At 44.4% G+C, this 22158-nt stretch overlaps 1 protein-coding gene across 1 annotated transcript in view; it reads left to right on the forward strand.

The window, feature by feature from the left end:
• Positions 1-5113: 5113 nt before the first annotated feature.
• Positions 5114-22158, forward strand: part of LOC138250329 (arylsulfatase D-like) — a 951998-nt gene continuing 934953 nt past the window's right edge. The window contains exon 1 of the mRNA XM_069205095.1: positions 5114-5340. The gene's annotated coding sequence lies outside the window, so the exon portion shown is untranslated. The remainder of the gene's footprint in view (positions 5341-22158) is intronic.

A 22158-nucleotide genomic window follows, 5' to 3' on the forward strand; every position in this document is an offset into this window, starting at 1 on the left:
ACCTTCTGAAATGTAATAGGGGATGCAGACTTTATAGCACCCAGTAATTACCAGGTGTGGCAACTTGTTACCAACTTATAATTGCAAACCTCCTATACAAACAAGTGTTTGCCCAGGTGATGATAGTTACTCTTTCTAATGTCTGAACGTTGTTGTTACATCATTCAGGGAAATGGGCAGTTTAAATGACCCCAGATATCTATATCTACCTTTATATCTATCAGTATGTAATGTAATAACAGTGTGAGAGCAAAGACATACATGGAGAGTATGGAGCTTGTTAGACTTGGCATACTTGGTGCGGTTTCCCTTGTCTTTTTGCCTCTGCTTCCCGTATTTTTGACTGTGTGCTGGACTTGGTTTTTGCTGGATTTGGTACTCTGGGCATTTACCACTGTTGACCAGTGCTAAAGAGCAAGTGCTATCTATCTAAATTATGATTGTTATCCCCGATTGCCATATTTGATTTACTAGTAAGTCCCTAGCAAAATGCACTAGAGGTGCCCAGGGTCTGTAAATCAAATGTTACTTATGGGACTGCAGCACTGATTATGCCATTCATATGAGTAGCCCTGTAAACATGTCTTGGACCTGCCATCGCAGTGTCTGTGCATGCAGTTTTAAACTGCTATGTCGACCTGGCAAGTGCACCCACTTGCCAGGCCCAAACCTTCCCTTTTAGAATAAGTAAAGCGCCCTTAAAGTAGGAACTAGGTAGCCTTACGGGAAGGATGCAGTGTATTTAGAAGGCAGGACATATAGTGATGAGTTTTACATGTCCAGATATTGAAATACTGCCAAATTCGGTTTTCACTGCTGCAAGGCCTATCTTTTCCATAGGTTAACATAGGGGTTGCCTTTAAATACCTTTTAAGTGTAGTTTCCCATTGGGAGCAGATTGAGATAAGAGTTTGGGGTCTCAGAACTCACAATTTAAAAATACATATTTTGGTAAAGTTGTTTTTTTAGATTGTCTGTTTGAAAATGCCACTTTTAGGAAGTGGGCATTTTCGTGCTTAACCATTTGGTTCCTCTGCTTGGCTGCTGAATCCACGTCTGGATCAGACTGACAGTTAGGCTGTGTGTGAATTCACTCTAGACAGTGACACAAAGGGAGCTACTGTGTGTCCTGCATATACTGATGAGTCTTCCTGGGCTAGAGAGGGAGGGAGGAGTTGACACCTGCACTTGAAAAGGCTGTTCTTCCCACTCACAATAAAGTTTCCAACCCTCTAGAGTGCAGCTGAGGCAGGGCAAGGAAGAGGCAGGGTTTTGTTCACTGCAAGACTTTCCTTTGAAGTTTGCTTACTTCAAAAGCATTAATGAGAATAAGTATTGGACTGCTGACCCCACAATTTTAGAACACTTGCAGATCAAGAGGAACCTCTGCCCAGGAGAAGAGATGAAGAACTGTGAGGAGGAGTACTGCCCCTTTGCTGTGTGTGCTTTGCTGGGTTGGCCTGCAATTGCTGCTTCTGCCTTAGCGAGGACAAAGACTGGCCTTCGCTGTGTATCCTGCTTGTGAAGTTTCTCCAAGGGCTTGGACTGAGCTTGCCTCCTGTTAGGAAGTCTCAGGGACATCAAAGTCTTCATCTGCCAGCACCTGGGCTCTCTTGTCCCCCTGACTTGCCAAGTGGTGCCACATCCAGTCCCTGCGCCCCGAAAGGAGAAGCTGGCAGAATCTGAATGAAAATCCATGCACCGGAGCAGAACAGCAGAAAAATTGACACAACACCTGCACCATGGCTGAAAAATCGACTCAACGCATCGCCAGCTCAGCACGGATTCATCGCTGCCTCCATTCGGATTTTCCACCTATCATGCCTGGGAGTCAAATCTTTAACATCACCGCACAGACCTGAGGCTGCTTGTCTTAAAAACAACACATCCGTTCCCTGCGAGGAAAGAATTGATGCATCACTTACCCGGCGGAGAAAGAATCAATACACTGCCTCACTTGTGAATAACAAATCGATGCTTCGATTGCTTTTCCAATGCACGCTCGCCCATGTGGCTTTATTTTTTACTCATACCAGGTACTTTGTGCTAAAACAACGTATCCATTGATTCTCATAGATTAAGGCCCCTTTTTCTTTAAAATGTGATATCTTTACTTGTTTATGTTGGATTTTTGTCATTTTAGTCTTGTTTGATTTAGACAAATATTGGCTATTTTGCTAAGCTGGTGTGGAGTCCTTTTGTGGTGTTTTCACTGTGTTACTGTGTGTGTTTGTGCAAATACTTAACACACTGCCTCTGAGATAAGCCTGACTGTTTGTGCCAAGCTACTAAGGGGGTGAGCAGGGGTTATCTGAGCTGTGTATCTCCCTTACCCTGACTAGAGTGATGGTCCCTACATGGATAGGGTATAAACCGACTGACAACTAGAGACCCCATTTCTAACAGAGCTAATTTAGATGCCTGAAAAAAACCTGGACATAATTCAGAGTCAGTAAATAGAATGCCATTCATTAGTAGCTCCAGGTCTATAGTTTGCAGAGAGAAACTAAGGAATAACTTGAGTAAACAAATTAAGTGACTGAGCATGTCTCTAAAATGCAGATGGGTGGATCTGCTAAAATTCCAAAGAATGATGTGCTGTATATGCAGCTCTCAAACTAGGCCACAATTGTAGCCATGTGCATGGAATTTGCTTCCACCGTAGCCATTGAGTAAGCTGGTTAGGCATTTCAGTGGGCTGATCCATCCATTGTAGACATCAGTCTGTAATCTTCACCTTACGGGTTTAAATCACACTGGGTTATTTAGCCTTTGGTTTTATAAAGAATCTGAAAAATGTGTACACCTGAGCTGGGACATAATTACCTCCTATTATCACTCCTATCAGTCCTAGGGCTGGACCACAAAAACATTTTTGACTAGCTTTCTCATAACCTTGGAGGTAAATTAAGGCAGTAATTGCTCCGAACAACTCTTACCACTGTACTATGAAAAGAGGATTTCTTAGTTGGTAATGCGTAACAGCAATGTTTGTGCTTATTAATTGTGTGACATTTTTGTTGTTTTTGTGTTCTTTTTTTTGTGCTGTTGTATACATGTGTTGTAATATTGCAATGCGATGTTGTACTGTGATTGTGTTTTGTTGTGGTGTGCCTTGTTATTTTTAAATTGAGTTATGTTCATTTCTATATATTGTTTGTGTTGTTCTCTGTTATTTACAAATGCTGCTTCATTTCCAGGTAAAAACAGTACATGGGTTGAAGGTTCCTGTGACAAGCTTTCACCTGCCTCAAGTAGTGAAATAGCACTGGTCAAGCTTGTCATGAATTTAAGGCTACAGCCCAAAACTGTGGCATAGAGCGAGTCTCGTATTAGTACAACATAATAAAACAGTCAAAACTCAACGTAACACAACCACAATAAAAAAATTACACTACAATAACACAGCACAAACAAAAAGCACCCTAAAAAATGACAGAACACGTTACCACCACAACAAAATGACACAAAAAATATGTAAGAACATTCCTGTCACACATTACCGATCCCAGAAACCTGCCTTTATAATAGGGAGTAAAAGGTGCTTGCACCCAGCATGGCTTACCCTACCACTCGGAATATTTAGTAACACCAGTCGGAAGTGACTCCGTCAGCTGAAAACTGTGGTAGGGGCTGTGTCTTAACGTAGCGCTCACAGTGCTCCCTTTACATTGTCGGGCCTCTAGAGAGCTAACGAGAAACACAGTTCTATTACCATGGCTTGTGTTTTACTCTGACCTATTTCAAAAGGGAACAACCCAAACGTGTTTTGCTTAAATTGTCCTTTCTTCAAAACGCATTGCTTATGAAGTACATTCTATTCAAGATATGTTCAAATATTTTTGAAAGCAGACTTATACATCACAGCAAGGGGTGTATGGGGCAACCCAAAAAAACCTGCTTTAGTTTCGATCTGCAAAGCATTCTTAAAAATCTGTTTTTTCCTTATCTTCAAGAACAGTACCCTGTGATAACACTAATTTAAGGTTTGCCAGATTGCGCTCTAAAATCGCACTCATTATAAACATGCTTGCATTTTACAGTGAGCATTTCAATAGGGAAAACCAAGCGTGTTTTTTCCTAACCTTCAACAACAGTACGCTGTGATAACGCGAGTTTACGATGTTTCTCCCCGAACCCTGCCATTGGTTCTTTATCTGAGTCAGGTATGTTACATTAACCACATTAAACAGGGCTGCTTGTTGTCGTGTGACTGCTCTATGATAAAGCTAGTTTAAGGTGTTTCTGAACCTGAACACCCTCCCCCCACCACACACACACCTACACACACACTCCCCTCCATTGGTTCTTTATCTGAGTCAGGTATGGTCTACATTAACCACATTAAACAGGGCTGCTTGTTGTCGTGTGACTGCTCTATGATAAAGCTAGTTTAAGGTGTTTCTGAACCTGAACACCCCCCCCACACACACACACACACACACACTCCCCGCCATTGGTTCTTTATCTGAGTCAGGTATGGTCTACATTAACCACATTAAACAGGGCTGTTTGTTGTCATGTGACTGCTCTATGATAAAGCTAGTTTAAGGAGTTTCTGAACCTGAACACCCCCCCCCCACACACACACACACACTCCCCGCCATTGGTTCTTTCTCTGAGTCAGGTATGGTCTACATTAACCACATTAAACAGGGTTGTTTGTTGTCATGTGACTGCTCTATGATAAAGCTAGTTTAAGGTGTTTCTGAACCTGAACACCCTCCCCCACCACACACACACCCACACACACACTCCCCTCCATTGGTTCTTTATCTGAGTCAGGTATGTTCTACATTAACCACATTAAACAGGGCTGTTTGTTGTCATGTGACTGCTCTATGATAAAGCTAGTTTAAGGAGTTTCTGAACCTGAACACCCCCCCCCCCCCCTCCCAACACACATACACACTCCCCTCCATTGGTTCTTTATTATCTAAGGCGGGTATGTTCAGCATTAACTAAACTAACCAGCGTTCTTTGTGGTCATGTGAGTTTGTTAACCCGAACGCCTTCGCCCACTGCCCCCCTCCCGCCCCCATACGGGTGTTTTTATCTGAGGCACACATGTTCTGCATTAACCAAATTAGTCAGGGTTGTTTGTGAGCTTGTGATTGCGCTGCACTACGCGAACTCTACAAGGAAGCCTTGTGTCACATTGTTGTCAACAAGGATGGTGGAAGCCAGCAATAATAACAATACATTTAAAGTGAAGTCCTATTGACGGCCGCCTTCTTCATCCGTTTACTCCCGACCGAGGCCTTTCTTGTTTCATTGTGATTTACGCTCCGCAGCAAGCAGCAGCAACTCTGTATGGAAACCCCTACTGTATGAAAACATGTAAGTAATGAGGACAACCACCAAGATGTCTCCAAATGCGCTTACTACTACGGCGTTTTTATTAGTGTTCTGCATGTATGTGTATGGACTGGGTGAGAAACTTATGAATATAATTATTTTGCCTTTTAGAACTTGCAATCTTGTAATTAGTAATGGTGAAGAAAAAGCGCAAGTATGTGAGTGCAGAAAAAAGAAGCAAATCCAAAGCAAATTGCCTTCCCTTTTTTTGCTTCATGCAGACAGAATGAACATTCAGACGTACACTGAACTAGATGGCACATCTATGCAAAGCAGCAGACCTACAGACATCCCTGAACATGCACATCGACCAGCAAACAGGCATGGATTCAAAACCCCTCTGCAGTCTACACACATAAACTAGCAGATTTGCAGTCAGCCATGCACACTGACATAGAGGCATGTGGAAGTTTCGTATTCAGCACTCTGCTCTCATCTAAGGCTATGTCATGTGTCAGAAGAGTAAAACAAGCATTGGTAAATGAACCGGTGTCGCCAATGGGATAAATAATCACCTGTTTTTTGTTGTAAGTTGTAGCTTTGTGCACAGTTGTGCAATATAAGTTACTGAAACTCCATTAAAGTGAAGTGTTATGACTTGTTTATTGGGAAAGGCAATATATTGTGCTGTTACTATAAAGTATGTATTAGAAGGGATAGTGTAAAGATGAAGTTAGAACTAGTCCTGCACCACTCTGGCGACAATGTCATTAGTGAATTAAGGGACCCAACAGTTGTCATATGAACCCTGTATGTGGGCCAGATTGTTTTAGACAGAGCAACATTATAGCCTATTAAATCGAACACAATAGGTTTTTGTGCAGCTGCTATGCACAGGGGCGGCTCCTCCGCTCCACTTTGACGTGTTTTGGGCTTCAAAAGTACACGCAACGCCCTCTGTAACATGGATGAGTTGAAGAAAAGGCAGAAACACCAAGGGTGCAATTTGGTTGTAATTGAAATCCACACAGATATGTTAGATGCTCTGTAGAACTTGGTTAGTGCTACATCAAAAACCTAAAAAACAAAATTATAAATCACTCTATCATTCAAAATTTTTAAGAAATAACGTTAAAATGTTTGACCAAGCAGCAAACATGGTGCCAAACACATATTCGAAAACACTTTGAAACTCTGCTATTACATTATGTGGAAATAATGAAAATAGTTCCTAACCGCAGTATAATAAGAACTAAGATGGCATTCCACCTTTACGGTGACCAGGAACCTCTTAAATTGTACCCAAGAGCTATGTCTTTTAGCACACAGCACGCTGCGTTTCAGGCACTTGCGTTAAGCAGCAGGAACAGCAAAACAGCAGCTCAGAGAGAATTTCCTTTGTTTGCAGGACTACAATTACTCTGTGAATGCTGACAGCTTCGCGGGGCATAGCGTGCTTGTTTGAGCAGGCCCCAATTCTGTAACACTGTGATTCGTGCCAACAATGCGGAGTGGAGGTGCAGAGAAAGTGAATTATAGCTTCTGCCCATCAGATTGCATCTGTGCTGACTGACATATCGCAGGAGTCCTGCTCTCGCTTTGCAAAGACTGGAAGTATGGGTGGGCAGTGAACTCTGCTCCACTCACGGAGTTTGCAGAGTTTTTCCCACTCCGTGCTCCACTTAGTGCACAGAGTTCCTAGAAGCTCAGCATAGCAGAGTTTTTTCTCTGTTTGTGCTCAACTCCCAGAAAGATTTCTCAACATAGGCAGTCGACAATGTGCGCTGTTAGAACTGGGATCCTTGACGTGGTCTCCCCTGCCTTTTTTGCCTCTGCTTCCCATGTTTTGACTGTGTGACTGTGTTTTGGTACACTGGGCACTTTATCACTGCTGGCCAGTGCTAAATGCAAGTGCTCCTGTCTAAATTGTATGTATAATTGGCTTTTCCATGATTGGTATATTTGATTTACTAGTGAGTCCCTATTAAAGTGCACTAGAGGTGCCCAGGGCCTGTAAATCAAATGCTACTAGCACTGATTGTGCCATCCACATGAGTAGCCCTGTAAACATGTCTCAGACCTGCCACTGCAGTGTGTGTGTGTTTGTGTGTGTGTGTGCACTTTTAAACGGCCAATTCGACCTGGCAAGTGTACCCACTTGTCAGACCCAAACCTTTTATTTTTGTACATGTAAGGCACCCCGGAGGGAGGCTCTAGGTAGCCCCATGGGCAGGGTGCAGTTCATGTTAAAGGTGGGACATGTACTGATGTGCTTTATATGTCGTAACAGTGAAATACTGCCTAATTTATTTTTCCCTGTTGCAAGGCCTATCTCTCATAGGTTAACATGGGGCTGCCTTTAAATATTATTAAAGTGTAGTTCCCCTTTGGGAGCTGTTAGACTTGGTATCATTGGCATGGTCTCCCCTAACTTTTTGCCTCTACTTCCCAGATAATTTCTGTGCTGGACTCTATTTTTGCTCTTTTGTTTTCTCTGGACACTTTACCATTGCTGACCAGTGCTAAAGTGTAAGTGTTCCCTGTATAAATTATATTTGTACATTGGCTTATCCATGATTGGCATATTTGATTTACTAGTAAGTCCCTAGTAAAACACACTAGAAGTGCCCAGGGCCTGTAAATCAAATGCTACTAGTGGGCCTGCAGCACTGGTTGTGCCACCCACATTAGTAGCCCTGTAACCATAGCTCAGATCTGCCACTGCAGTGTCTGTGAGTGCAGTTTTAAACTGCCAATTCGACTTGGCAAGTGTACCCATTTGCTAGGCCTAAACCATCCCTTTTTATACATGTAAAGCACCCCTAAGGTAGGCCCTAGGTAGCACCATGGGCAGGGTGCAGTGTATGTTAAATGTGGGACATGTACTTATGTGTTTTACATGTCCTCACAGTGAAATATTGCCAAATTCGTTTTTCACTGTTGCAAGGCCCCATCTCTCTCATAGGTTAACATGGGGGCTGCCTTCAAATATGATTGAAGTACAGATTCCCTTTGGGAGGATATAGACATGTGGAGTTTGGGGTCTCTGAACTCACAATTTAAAATTACACCTTTTAGTGAGGTTGTTTTTGAGATTGTGTGTTTGAAAAAAACACTTTTAGAAAGTAGGCATTTTCTTGCTTAAACCATTCTGTGACTCTGCTTGTTTGTGTATTCCCTGTCTGGGCTAGTTTGACAGTCGTGCTGTTTGCACCTCTCCTCTAGATAGTGACACAAAGGGAGCTTGGGTGTAGCCTGCATATCCTGATGGGCCATCTGGGCTGAGGGGAGGAGTGGTCACTTACACCTGAAAGGGCTGTGCCTGCCGTCACACAGTGCAGTCTACAACCCCCTGGTGTGTGCTTGGGGCCTGGCCTGGGCAAGGCAGGATCTTGAAAAAACAATAGAGACTTCTCTTTGAAGTAGGCCTACTTTAAAGGCAGAAATGGGGTATAAGAAGAGCAACCAAAACCCCTGAAAATCAGATTACTTCTGGAACCAAAAAGGAACCTCAGCCAAGGAGAAGAGCTGGAGGAAGAGTACTGCCCCTTTGCCTGTGACTGTGCTTTGCTGGGTTGGCCTGCAGTAGACGCTTCTGCCTGAGGAAGGGGATAAAAACTGAACTTTGTGGTATATTCCTGCTTGTAAAGAATCTCCAAGGGCTTGGACTGAGCTTGCCTCCTGTTTTGAAGTCTCAGGACCATCAAAGACTTCATTTGCCAGCACCTGGACTGTCTGATGAGACTTGTGCCCTTCCAAGTGGTGCCCCACTGAGTCCCTGTGCCTTTGAAAGGTGAAGCTGGTAGAACAAGGAGGGGAATCCAGGCACATGGAGCCGCTTGGGTGGAAAATTTGGACGCACCACCTGCAATGAGGCTGTAAAAATGAGACACCCGCAACGCATCATCTGCTTCACGAGTGGAGAAACAACGTAACACCCATTTGCAGCTGCTGAAAACAACACAAACCCCACGCAGAACGGTTTTCTCCACCGTGCAACTGGATTTGTCATGCATCTTTGCTGGGTGTCAAAGTCATCATGAACCTGCACGGATCCGAGGTGCCCTGTCTAGAAATCGAAGCATCACTCTCTTGTGGGAGAGAAAAACAACACATCGCCTACCCGACCAGCGAAGAAACGATGCACGGCCTCATTTGCAAGTAAAGAATCGATGCATCGCTCACTTGCCGGACGCACGCTCGCCCGTGGGGCTTTATTTTTTGCACAAACCAGGTACTTTGTGTAAAAACAAAGATTTAAAAAAAAAAAAATCATATCTTGTGTTTGTTCGATTTTTGTTGTTTTGCTCTGGTATTATTTATATAAATATTGCCTATTTTTCTAAACTGGTGTGGTGTCAATTTTGTAGTGTTTTCACTGTATTACTGTGTGTGTTGGTACAAATACTTTACACACTGCCTTTGAGATAAGCCTGACTGCTTGTGCCAAGCTACCAAGGGGGTGAGCAGGGGTTATCCAAGTGTGTATCTCCATTGCCCTGACTAGAGTGAGGGTCACTGCTCGTTCGGAGTATAAACTGACTGCCAACTAGAGACCCCATTTCTAACAATATGTTTGAAATCACAAGTTGTGTTATAATTATCACACCTTTGCAGTTTTCTTCAGACAAATGTGGCAGGTCAAACCTGCCAAAACCAAGTGGGCAGGCCCACAAAAAAGACAAATCATGCAGATTTCAGTGCAAACTGACTGTCAACCAGAGACCCCATTTCTAACAGTCGCTACTTCTCCTGTTGATAAATCTTCCGTTTGTGTTGAAGAACTTGCCGCCCGAGTAGAAGATCTACTCGAGTGGCATAAAAGAAGCAGCACCCTCTGGTGCTGCGCGTGGTGTTGTTTACGCTGATTTTTCAGCAGGCGACAAACACCTGGCACTAAAAATCAGAGCGAATGGCGTGACTTAATACACTCCGCTGCTTGCGGAACTTCACATAGCGTGGTTGAGTTTTTTGGTCACTTCAAGGAGGTACATATAGTTGAACTCCGCCCAACTGGAAGGTCAAAAGCGGCTTGACTGCACCAAAAAACACAAGGGACAGTGTCATTCTTGGAACTTTATTTATTCGAGGAATAATTAAATAATAGAAACACCAACACAAAAAGAGTGTTGCAGCAGATTACAGTTTATGATGAGGTGGTCAGATGCAAAAATGAAGAACGAATTTATGTAGGACAATGTGTGACAGTATTGGTGGGATCGTATTGAGTTAGTTAACACATCAAAAAATATTTCAAGTAAAATTAGAGATTGCTGGAATTAAATGCAAAAATGCAAAAATAGCCTGGAAATCTAATGTTTACACTTATTTTTTTTATACTTGTGTTTGTATATATATATGTATATACATACATACTTCTCAAGGTTAGTAAACGTATTAGCAAGAACGTAATCAGCCACAGTGAAAACACACTACCCGAAAAAGCACTTACAGAATATTACCAGAAGATGGCGGCATAGACTGATCTATGTTTGATCTACAAAACTGTGCTTAGAGGACAACATTACATTTAAAAATTGTTAGACAAACCAAAGGAGGAAATTAATTTTAAAAAGTCGTAGGAAAAAGCAAGCAAAAAGCCATAAGAAAGCACGCTGTAAGTGTGCGCAGACATGGGAAAAGCCAATCGGAAAGCACGCGTTCAGTCGTCGACAAAGCAAAAAAAAAATGCTGTGTGAAAGCACGTTTTAAAAGCCTGCCACTCGGGGAAGATAATGAAAGGTAAATTGTAAACGCTGTGCCTTACACAAATAAAAGAAGTTCCACCCATCAAAATGTATTTAGGCCACGGGAGATTGATAAGAGTAACACACCAGGAAAAACACGAAATAGAAAGCATTTACCCAATAACAAAAGTAAAGTGTCAAGCACAGGGACCAATAAGAAGCGGAGGCCGGATACAAGCTTCTTTTAAGCTATATTAAATGCAGTAGATGCAGTAGATTGCGCAAGCGCAGCACAAGCACTGTGCAGGAGCAGGGGAATACTAAAAAGGAGCGAACACGAGATAGAATATAGAAAGAGCATGTGGATGGCATGGTGTTCCTCAAAATGAACTGCTATTCAGTAGCCAACACTAACCATTTGGTAGGCAAAGCGAAAGCTGGTAAGGTAAAAAGGGTGATGGATACAGAAAGGAACCCGTGGGAGAGGGTAGGAGGTTTGAATCTAGTGATTCTGAAACTCACTGGTATAGAAACAGAGGTACATTAGGCACTGACAGAGACAGAATGCCGGAAAAATTGGAAGAAAGAACGCCCAATGTATGTATGAATGCGGATTTCATGTGCACTTATGCCCTCATTATGAATGGCCTAATGAATTATGAGTAATCGGCCTAATAAAAAACTGATGCTCTGGGGATCGGTTTGTATTGTGTGTGATAAACAACTGCCAAGGCAAGATTTCCGAACCCAAATGGGCAATAGCATGCTGATGCTTTCCACACCAAAGTCCACATGTCCTGGTATTTAACCAGATTTTCCCCACAATAAATTTTGCTAAGTTTGACCTGCAGAAACTCAACAGCGCAAAATTGTTGTGGGGGATGCACTCATTACCACTAACCTTGTGAGTCGGACCCCTGCAAAACATGTGTTTGCACATGGATTTGAAAAATATGGGCCTCTCATAATGAGAGCCATGCTACTTAAACCCTTTGCAAATAAAAACAGTTGTGAGATATAGGAAATAGTGGTCTTACTACCTAATCAGTCCCTGGCCATTCCTTAAAAATATCACCTTAACTGGTAGATATATTTAATTCTCCATGTCCACTCAATCACTCCCTCCTTGAAACGATCATGTGTCAGTAACAATGCAGCCATCTCTGTATGCCCATTCAGTCCTTTGCCACTTTGCAATAATCGATGTATACGTAGCATTTTAGTCAAGTACCTTCATTTGTTTCACACTAATATATTATGCACACAGGTTTGTTACATCACTCCATCTACACCAAAAAGTATGTATCCAGACCTGGAATTTCGCCTTCATGGTTAATTTTCAGAGGAATTGGTTAACTGAGTGACTTGGTAAATGATAGCCCAAGACCTCAACATGGTATCCAGTGCAATATAGCATGCTAGCTTAAAAATGTACTTATTTTCATATTCCTGATTTCTAACTAAATGTGGCTTGACATTTCAAAAGAAGAGAAAATGCTATATATTCACTTGAGTTTTTTACTGTGCTAACCATATATATGATGTTTATGTTATGGGTATTTGCAGAGTAGACAACTCACTCGAAAGGGTGTCCTGATGCTGAAAATCAGGGGTGGCGTGGGCTGAGCTGGGTCAGAGACTAGGCGAAGTGCAGTGTCTTCAGCTTCTTGAAAAATTCAAGAACTGATGAGGTGGCTCTGATGTGCAATGTTAGTCATTGCAGGCTTAGGGAGCGAGTTAAAAGAAGACATTGCAACCGGACCTCATTCTGCATATGTGGAAGATGTGTGTTCAGTAAGAGTCCAACTGAGCTCAGGTGTCAGGTAGATATATACAGTGTTATGGTACATTATTTTCAGGTACCTACCTGCTTTAACGCTAAATTATTGCCACTAGCAAAGGCGTCACAAGTTCTTTTCAATTATTTGTACAATGGGTATTGTTTAACCTGTTAAAAGGATATGCAAGTGACAATGACTACTTCCAGGATGAGAGCCTTAGGGTGAATTTTCCATTAGTAAGCCAAGTATTGACAAATGTCTTAGCTATCACAAGACATGCCACTGTAAAAGATCTCCCAGTATAAACGCACTTTGACCCTCATCATGAGTTCAATCAACCAATCAGCATTTGTATAGCACAGTTGCTTCTCCCGTGAGGGTCTCAAGGTGCTGAGGATTCATGCTGTGGGATCACACTCCTTGTTCCTGTTGGGTGAACATCCAGGTCTTGAGATGCTTCCTGAACTGTTGGAGCTGTGTTGAGGCTCTGAGGTGCCGTGAGTGGGTGTTCCCGGTCTTAGCCACCAGGTGGGAGAAGGAACGTCCTCTGCTGTTAACTAAGGCAGATGTTCTGGGTAGCTGCCAAGGAGATGGCTCTGGAATGGAGTTTTCTGGTTGTTTGGTGGAAAGTCACTCGATTGTTTAGTTATGCCGGTCCTACATTGTATAGTGCCTTGTAAGCATGGGTGAGCAGTTTGAACTGGCATCTCTTTGCAACTGGTAGAAAATGGAGTTTCCTGAGGTGAGGGGTGATGTCCGTCTGCATGCTGAGGTCGAGGATGAGTCTGGATGGTATGTTCTGAATGGTCTGGAGTTTCCTCATGCATTGAGCGGTGATTCCTATGCCGAAGGAGTTTCCGTAGTCGAGTCTGCTGGTGACGAGAGCTTGTGTGACAGTTCACCTGGTGTTGGGTGGGAGCCATCTGAAGACATTCCTGAGCATTCGCAGAGTGAAGAAGCAGGAGGAGGAGACATCGCTGACCTGTTTCCTCAGGGATAGCTGGCTGTAGAAGATGATGCCGAGGTTGCAGGCATGTTCAGGAGGTTTGGGGATGGACCTAGCATGTGTGGCCACCATTCGTCCTTTCATAGGGTGTCCTTGGCATTCCTGAAGATGAGTACATCTGTCTTGTCGATGTTAAATTTGAGACAGTTATTGTTTATCTAAACGACCATCCTCCTTCATGCATCTTTGAAAACTGTCTTTGCTGGTCATTGGGTCGTTTGTTCGGGAGAGGATGAGTTGAGTGTCTTCGGTGTAGGAGCTGATGTTGAGTCTTTGGCTCCTGACGATGTTGGCCAGGGGTGTCATGTATATGTTGAAGAGGGTTGGGCTGAAGGATGAGCCTTCAGGTACACCACAGGTGATGTTCTTAGGGGCTGAGGAGTAAGGGGGAATTATTATTTTCTGCATTCCTCCCTTGAGGCAGGAGACGATCCACTTGAAAGCTGCTCTTTGGATTCCATTCTGGTGGAGTCTGTTGATCAGTGTGTGGTGGGACCCAGTGTCAAAGGTGCTGAGAGGTCAAGGATGATGAGGGCTATTTCTTTGTGGTCTAGCAGCATTCTGATGGTATCCATGGCTGTGACGAGGGCTGTCTTGATGCTGTGCTTTGCTCTGAAGCTGGCTTGGGAGAGTTCAAAAGGTTGTGATTCTCTAGGTGTCTGGTTAGCTGGATGTTGATAGCTTTCTTGATTACCTTGGCTGGGAAAGGGTGCAGGGAGATGGGTCGGTAGTTCTTGATTTCTCCTGGGTCTGCAGATGGTTTCTTCAGTCTCGGTTTATGTCGGCATGTTTCCATTTCTGGGGAAAGTGGGTTGTGATGATCAAGGAGTTGAGGACCTTGGTGAGTTCCCTACTGATGGGTTGACTGCCAAGGTTATAAGTGTGGTGGGGGCAGGTGTCTGCTGGGGCTCCAGGGTGGATGGATTCCATCATGGACACTGTTTCCTTCTTGGTGAGAGTGTTCCATGGGGTGAGCTGGTGTGGGTGAGTGTTTTTCGGTGTGAGGGGGTTGATGTAGTCCTCAGCGGGGGGCTGGGGTGCAAAGTCTTAATAATGGTTTTGATTTTGTTGTGGAAAAAGTCTGAGAGGGTGTTGCAGAGAGCTTGCTAGGATGTGATGGTGTTTTCAATGCTGAAGGGTTGGTGAACTCCTTGACTGTGTTGAATAGTTCCTTTCTTGTGTTGTAGCTGTCCTGATGTGGATGGCTAGGTGTCTTTAAGGAGATGATGGTAATGGTTGAGGGCGTCTTTGAATCCTTTTCAGTCCTCAAGGTTCTTACTGGTGTGTCATGTTCTTTCCTTCTGTCTGCAGTTGCATTTCTGGGTTTTTAGTTCAGCCGTGAACCAGTTGGGGTATCTTTTTCATTTCTTGGGGGTAGGTGTGTTTCCTTGGTGCAACTCCGTCAGCGGTGCCATGATCCAGTTCACAAGTTTTTCCTCCACTTGTTCTTTGATTTTGGTGATGGTGGGTAGGCAGAAGTTGAGGGCATTGGTCTATTGTTGCTCTGAGACCTTAGACCATAGCTGCCCATGTTTTGCTGGCTGTGGGGGCAGGGATGTTGGGGGGTCCAAGATGGAAAAATGGAAGCAGTTGGCATCGGTCCAAGTGAGCTCCTCACTGTGGGTGTATGTCACTTTGTTGCTTGCTCATAAGATGGAGTCGAGCCTGTGTCCTGCGGTGTGGGTGGGGTCGCTGACAAGCTGCTTGAGTACGATGTTAGCCATGCTTTTTAGGAGGTCGGCGTTGTTGGTGTTGATGGCAAAAGGGGCAATGAAGTTGGGGATTGCATTGCAAAAGGCACGGTTGGGTCCTGGAGGTCTGTAGGTGAGGGTACCTCTGATGGTGGTTCTGCTGTTAGTATGGACTAGGAAGTGGATGTGCTCCATGAAGGGGGTGGAGTCATCTGTGGTGGTTGAGCATGTGAGGTTCTCTTTGTAGATTATGGCGATGCCTTCGCCGCTTCTGTTGGATCGGGCCCATTGCATGATCTTGTATTTTACGGGGGTGGGTGTTGCGATGTCCGGAGCGGATGCAGAGTTCAGCCTGGTTTCTGTGAAGAAAACTGCATTGGGGCGTTCGACATGATGATGTCCCAGATTTCCATGTCATATTTTCGGAGTGAGTGTGCGTTTATCAGCAGGCATTTGATCTTTCCGGAGGTGTTGGCGTCAGCCTTGTTGATTGGTGTGTGTGAGGCAGTGTGGCTGACTGGAGAGGTATGGGTGGTATCCTCTGTGACAAAGTTGAAGTGGCAGTTCTGGCAGAAGGGGCCTTTGGGGTTCTGGGGGAGGCAAGAGTGCGGTTGTTGTTGTCCTGGTGTCTGGGGTTCAGGGGCCGCAGTTCTCCCAAGGTGAAGTTGCTGTCTGTGGGAGTTGGGGTCTTGTCGCTGGTTGTGGTTTGGGTGAGTGCATAGTGTGCCCTCCGCACGCATCTGCAGCATGGTCGCTCAGCGGTCTCCACGTCATGGGGAGACGGGGTACTGGAGTGAGGGATTGGGGGAGGAGCGGAGGTCTCTGCTGGAGGAGGAGTCAGAATGGCAGAGAAGGGGAGTGGTAGTCAGAGGGCAGGGGAACCTCTGATCCGTAGGGAGGCAGTGGAGGGGGAGGCACAAGCAGTGCTGTGGGCAGGAGGCGGGAAAAGAGGCGGAGGCCGAATGGGCCTGCCTGGGAAAGAGGGTGAGAAGGTGGACCCAGAAACTGCACTCTTAGCAGGATAGGTTGCCCAGAGCTGGTGAGCACGCTGGGAGGAGAACAGGAGAAGGAGATGCAGCGGGGTGGACTCAGCTCAGGTGTGGCTGGTCAAGGCTAGGTAGCGATGGAGGCTGCGCGATCTTACCTGAATCTGAAGTCAAAGAGGGGTGGCCTAGCTCAGTTATGCTCTTAATTCTGATCCCTATGCAAACATATTTATGCACAGGGATCAGAATCACGAGTCTTGTGATAATCATCACACCCTCTGACAAACTGGCGGAATCAAACCAGCCAAAATGTATCAGTCGGAGGGGGAAGAGCCAGAAAAAAAGCAAATCGTGCAGATTTCAGTGCGTTAAAAAGAGTTCTACATGATATTCCCTAATTTCCTTTCAAAACTCAGAATAGGAAGTATTTAACAAATGTTTTAAATCTCTCATTCTAGGGTAATAACATGACAACTTGTGGACCCAACCCTATTCCGGCAAACCTTTATCAAGGGCCTTTCACTACTGCACACTGCTGTCTCTTAAGCAATCAGAGAGCAGTTCCAAAGACCTCATCCCAATACAGTGTTGCTTTATACTGTACGTAAAATGTTGCCATGGATCCTACCAGCATCATCAGGTTAAATCTAAAAACAGGACTGGATAAAATACTAACAGCTAAAGAGGCACAGCATGGTATTTCTGTGTATACAGTCTTTGGATTTGTATGTAAGGAGCTGACAAATTTTACTTCTTTAAGGTCATTGTTGCACATATTGTATTCAAAATGAATACATGGTTACACATTGAGCAGCCATGTCATTGTAAAAACGCGTGTAGCCCAATGCATATGAATGGACGTATCCCTCGCTTGAAGACATTTTCATTACTCAGCTCCCCCACGGGTTTGAACAATTTTCAACACAGGCCCATTTGTGGTACAGTTGTGTATTTTAGTTTATGCCATTTTTCTTTCTTCCAAATATAGTATTTTTACAATGAATATATTTAAGCTTGTAGGTTTACCCGGCTTTATTTTTCTGACTTGATTGCAATTCCCTCAAATGCAACATCACCCTTATAATCATAAGGAGGAAGTGATTTCTCTTGATCATATTGCCATTGATTAGTGGCAAAGTTTAAGGGCTGTGGTAGCCTTTGACGAAACAATAATAGTTTGCCATTTAAACATTTAAACATTCATTTCAACAGTAGAAAATTCATTGTACTCCCCATTGAACAAGATCAATCAGATTGGCCAGAAGAGAAAATACTACAGAACGAAATGCCATTTATATTTATGTGGTCGTATTACAGAGAAAACCTAGCAAAAAACGAGCAGAGCTGTTCATGTTCATAAACAAAGATACAGCCACAAGTGACTAGAGAGGAAACGGGGTTTGTGAACGTGGATTGTTCTTCGTTTTTAAAGAGGGTTTCCATAGCTCTTTTCTAAATTACAGCACAGCAGGGTTGTATCAGAACCCAACTGAGTAAATGCCTTACACTGATTATGTCTTTGAAGAGAGCTATCAGAGGTGATGAACTTCCAGACAGACAGGATTGTCATTTGTGATGGCTTTGTAGATGATGCAGTTGGTTTTGACAATGATGTGGTCTGGCAAGAGGACTTAATGGTTTTCCATCAGGGCTGGGTTGAAGCAGTCCTGTTTCTTCAGGCTCTTGATGACACATGCAGAATGCCTATAGGTGTAGCCTGCCTAGAGTCTAGGAAGCAATCTAGCTGGTCAGTTCTACTATCCAGATGTGAGACTACGAAAGCTTGAAAGGAAGCTATGAAGTCCCTTTTTTTTGAGGAATGTTTTTTTCTTCAATAGACAGAGATGGCACAAAAGCCACCTTAGTGTCCTTGGTGATATGTTTATTGAGAGTGATGCCCAGGATGATTCCAATTGACTTTGCAATAATCGAAAGCTGGGGTTTGCATTTGCCATATTCATGTTGTTTAGCCATGCTTGGGCTAGTTACTGCATGTTCTTCTTATGAAATAATAGGACTTCTGTCTTCATGTAGGGACTGGACACCCAGGTCTCAAGACCTCCAAGGAGAGTTATGCCTCCCTGATGTACTGGTGAATTGTGATGCTATGTTAAGTGAGAAGTCACAGATGGCTCCATGTGGCAGTTAAAGATGGATGGGATAAAGGGTACCCAGGATGATTCTGCTGATGATAGGGTCTTCTGGGATCTGGAGGGGCCCATATGAATGAACCAATATCTTTTGGGTAGGTAGGGGGGAACCAGTGAGGAAGTTGCCAGTAAATTCCATTTGAGACTTCAGATGGAATCATCAGTAGTACTAAAGATGTCTCAGAGGTCAAGCAGTATCAGGAGGCAGGGGGTCATCGTTATGTAAGGTGGGGAGGGATTTGTCTTTGATTTGTAATGTAACCAAGTGTTCTGGTCACGTCTTTTCTCTTCCCTGTTGTTTTTCTACATGCAATACTCCTACCTTCGGACAGTGTTATGGAGAACTGAAACACTACTTTCTGTGACTAATCAGCATTTCTTTCATCCCCGACACATTGCCTTGTTCTACATGCATTCTCCTAATATAGTCTCTATATACCTAGTCCCAGAGGACAACTGTAGTACTGCGGGGAAAATGTACCCTGTCTACAGGGTCACCCTTGAAATTGTCTGCCTTTTTCTGGACCCTATGTTTGTTTATATTAGTTCTCTGTGGCCTGTGTGCTGCTATTAATTGCCACAGTGTGTTTGCTCTGGCCCTAAAAAGGCATTGGTAAAATTGGAAGGCTGGTCGGGAGAGACACATGCCATTAGGCCCTCAGCCACATCCAAATTGGTGGACAGATAGGCTCTAGTTTTGCGGGTCGGTGGCTGAGGTCTGTATCTGCTGATAGCACTGCAGTTGGGGCGATCCCTGGGAACCAAAAGGAGCCTGGTGTCTGTGGCCCGCTTCTGTCTGGTGAGTGGGGAAGACTGTGCCTCCCAGAGCTGGTCTCCCGGCACTCCTATCGGAGCTAAGTGCCTACCGCTGATGAATCTGGTGGCTTGGAGGCAGCCAAGGCCAGAGCACCTCCCGTGGATGAGCTGAGGACGAGAGTGGGGCCCTGGTAGGCCTTGATGGCCCTTGTAGAATGTGGAGGAGGGGCCTCAGCTGTCAGCCCTGGCTGGGAACATGGAAAGAGACGACCGGTAGCAGAGAAATGCCTGGGTGCTCATGCTGTGATTTGATTGTCTACAAGACCTGTGGGGGGCTTTGTGGCGGCTGGTACCAAGATACAGGCTATTGGCCATGTTCTATACCAATGCCACATGCACCCTATGATGTGGTGGAATCCACTGCATACCTTGGAAGATGCCTGCAATGCAGCTGAAGAGGGCCTTGTGGAGTGTCTGGGCTGGTGAGGGGGCCTTGGTCCAGGCTTCTGGCTTGGTGACCCAGCAGACGCCTAGGACTATGAAGGTACTAATGAGGGGGACATGAGCTGGGCCTCCCAGGGAAGCACCCTTACCACTATTATCTCCCACAAGCTTCTGAATGTGTTTAGTCTCCTAGGCTGCCATCTACAGTTCCTGACCTGCTGCTTCTCAGCGACTTCTCCCCCAGTGAGCCCTGCACTACTGGGCACCCTACATGGTTATTTGTAACTAAGTTGCGTGTGATTGATGGTGAGGTGCGACGGGGAGGCAATTTCCCACACAATGCACAACATTGATGCCCAGTCTGGACCAAGAAAACTCCTGGAGATACTGTTCTTTCTGAACTAAAGCTCGCTGTATCTTCCTTTTCCTAATTGTACTGGAACTGCCTTGCTGCTTCCTCCACCTCCAATAGGTCCCTGGCTGCATGTGCTGCTGTGTTCCTTGCAGCAAGTGGGCTAGGTACCTGGAGATCAGAAATTCCAGCAACTCCTTCTAACATCATTATGCGGAAAGATAAAGCCTCCCACCCTCCCTCCTCTCAAACTCAGATAGACAAATACACTACAGGCCCGGGGCTTCTTGCTCTGGAGAGGCTTCTGTGACCCGCTAGGCTGCCAACAACGGGGATCCTGCTAAGATCCTCCAGGCCATCCAGACCTCACAAACAGGGGTGGAAATGAAGATTGGGAAGGTACACTTGGATGTAGCACTTCTGTGCCAGGACTTATGAAACACCACAGGCAGAATTACCGAAGCTGAGGAACATTGAAGATGAAGTGGCAGACCTCAAACTCCAAGTGCCCCACTTTACATCTCAGTCTGTGGAATTAAACAACCGGGCAGAAGATTCTGAAAATTGATCACAACGTGCTAACTTAAGGTTTATTGGTTTCCCAGAAGGAACATAGATGCTGGACCCTACAGACAGATTAAGTCCTGGATGCTGTTGTAAAACTCTTACCTTGGGGTTAAGACTGTTTAGTTTAGGGCGGCAGCATCACCAAGTGTGGGTGACTGAGTTAGTCCCACACTGACTGGAGGCTGTTAGCCTAACTTCATCAGCTAGCTAGTAGAACCTCACCCAAACCTAGAAAGTAAACGTGATTTGTGGCAGCCTAGAAGCATGACTCTCTGACTTCTCAGGGAAGTCATAGTGGAACAGATTATACCCTTTTCTCTCAGTTATACAAAGTCTCACACATACTAAGGCAGACAAACAGATGCATATGTTTCAATATATTTATTGAAGTGATTGAATACAATGATAAAAAAACATAAGCTGCGATTATTAGCCAGATGAAACATAATATAGTGATGATTGTAACCGTTAGTGAAAAAATATAAAGAGTCCTAACATCCTAATCTAATCGTAAGATTTAGTGATTCCTACCTACACCCTAATGTCTAAATCTGAGACCATAGTGGTGTTAGCCCTTCTGCCAGTTCCGTCTATGGGAAGAACCCCAAACCTATACTTGAAAGATGGGCAAGGTTCTGCCTGTTGTCTGCTGGCAATCCTCCCGGTTGACTGGAAAGAGAAGGCCAGGATCAGATTAGCTGTCAACAAAATGGTGTACACCCTCAAACGACCATGGCTGAAATGCCCTCTACCCTACTTAGGCCTATGCAATGTTTATATAACAAAACATTTTGTGTTCTGAGAATAGGCCCGATGTGATTATGTCTAGGTTGAGAGTTGACTCCATAACTCCTAGAGCAACAATAGTAGGTAAACATGTTGTGTACAGAACATGACAGCCCTAAGCAGGGCACAGAGTGAAATGGCTGCTCAAAGGAGTGACAAATGTAAAACATATATATAAATATGCCTTCTCAGAAATCTAACTGATTAAAAAATATAAAATAACCAAGCTAACGGCGAGAATAAATAAAATTAGTAAAATGAATAAAATGTGTCTGTATTCTATAGGGCACAGGCTATGGGCTTAGAGATAAAATAGGAGTGCCAAATCTATGTGCTTAATAGAACCCACAACAATGCCAGCAAATAACCTATCTACCTGGTTTGTGGTGGTGCGGACGCACCAGGCTCTCATGCCTTAGCCCCCGCTGGAGTTTCCACATAGGCCTGTGATCTCTCACATTCTCAACTTCTGCGATAGAGGCTCCATCCTCCAAGAAGCCCACTGCCTACCAGACCTGCATTGTAAAGACTCTAAAATAGTAGTGTTTCCAGACTGAACCAGGGAAGTTCAAGCCATGCTCCAGTTGTAGCAGTGGTCAAACAGAAATTTAAAGCCCTCAACCGCTCATACATGCTCCTGTTCCCACTGTGACT

This window comes from Pleurodeles waltl, chromosome 8 (genome assembly GCF_031143425.1).
Source record: "Pleurodeles waltl isolate 20211129_DDA chromosome 8, aPleWal1.hap1.20221129, whole genome shotgun sequence".
Taxonomy (NCBI): domain Eukaryota; kingdom Metazoa; phylum Chordata; class Amphibia; order Caudata; family Salamandridae; genus Pleurodeles; species Pleurodeles waltl.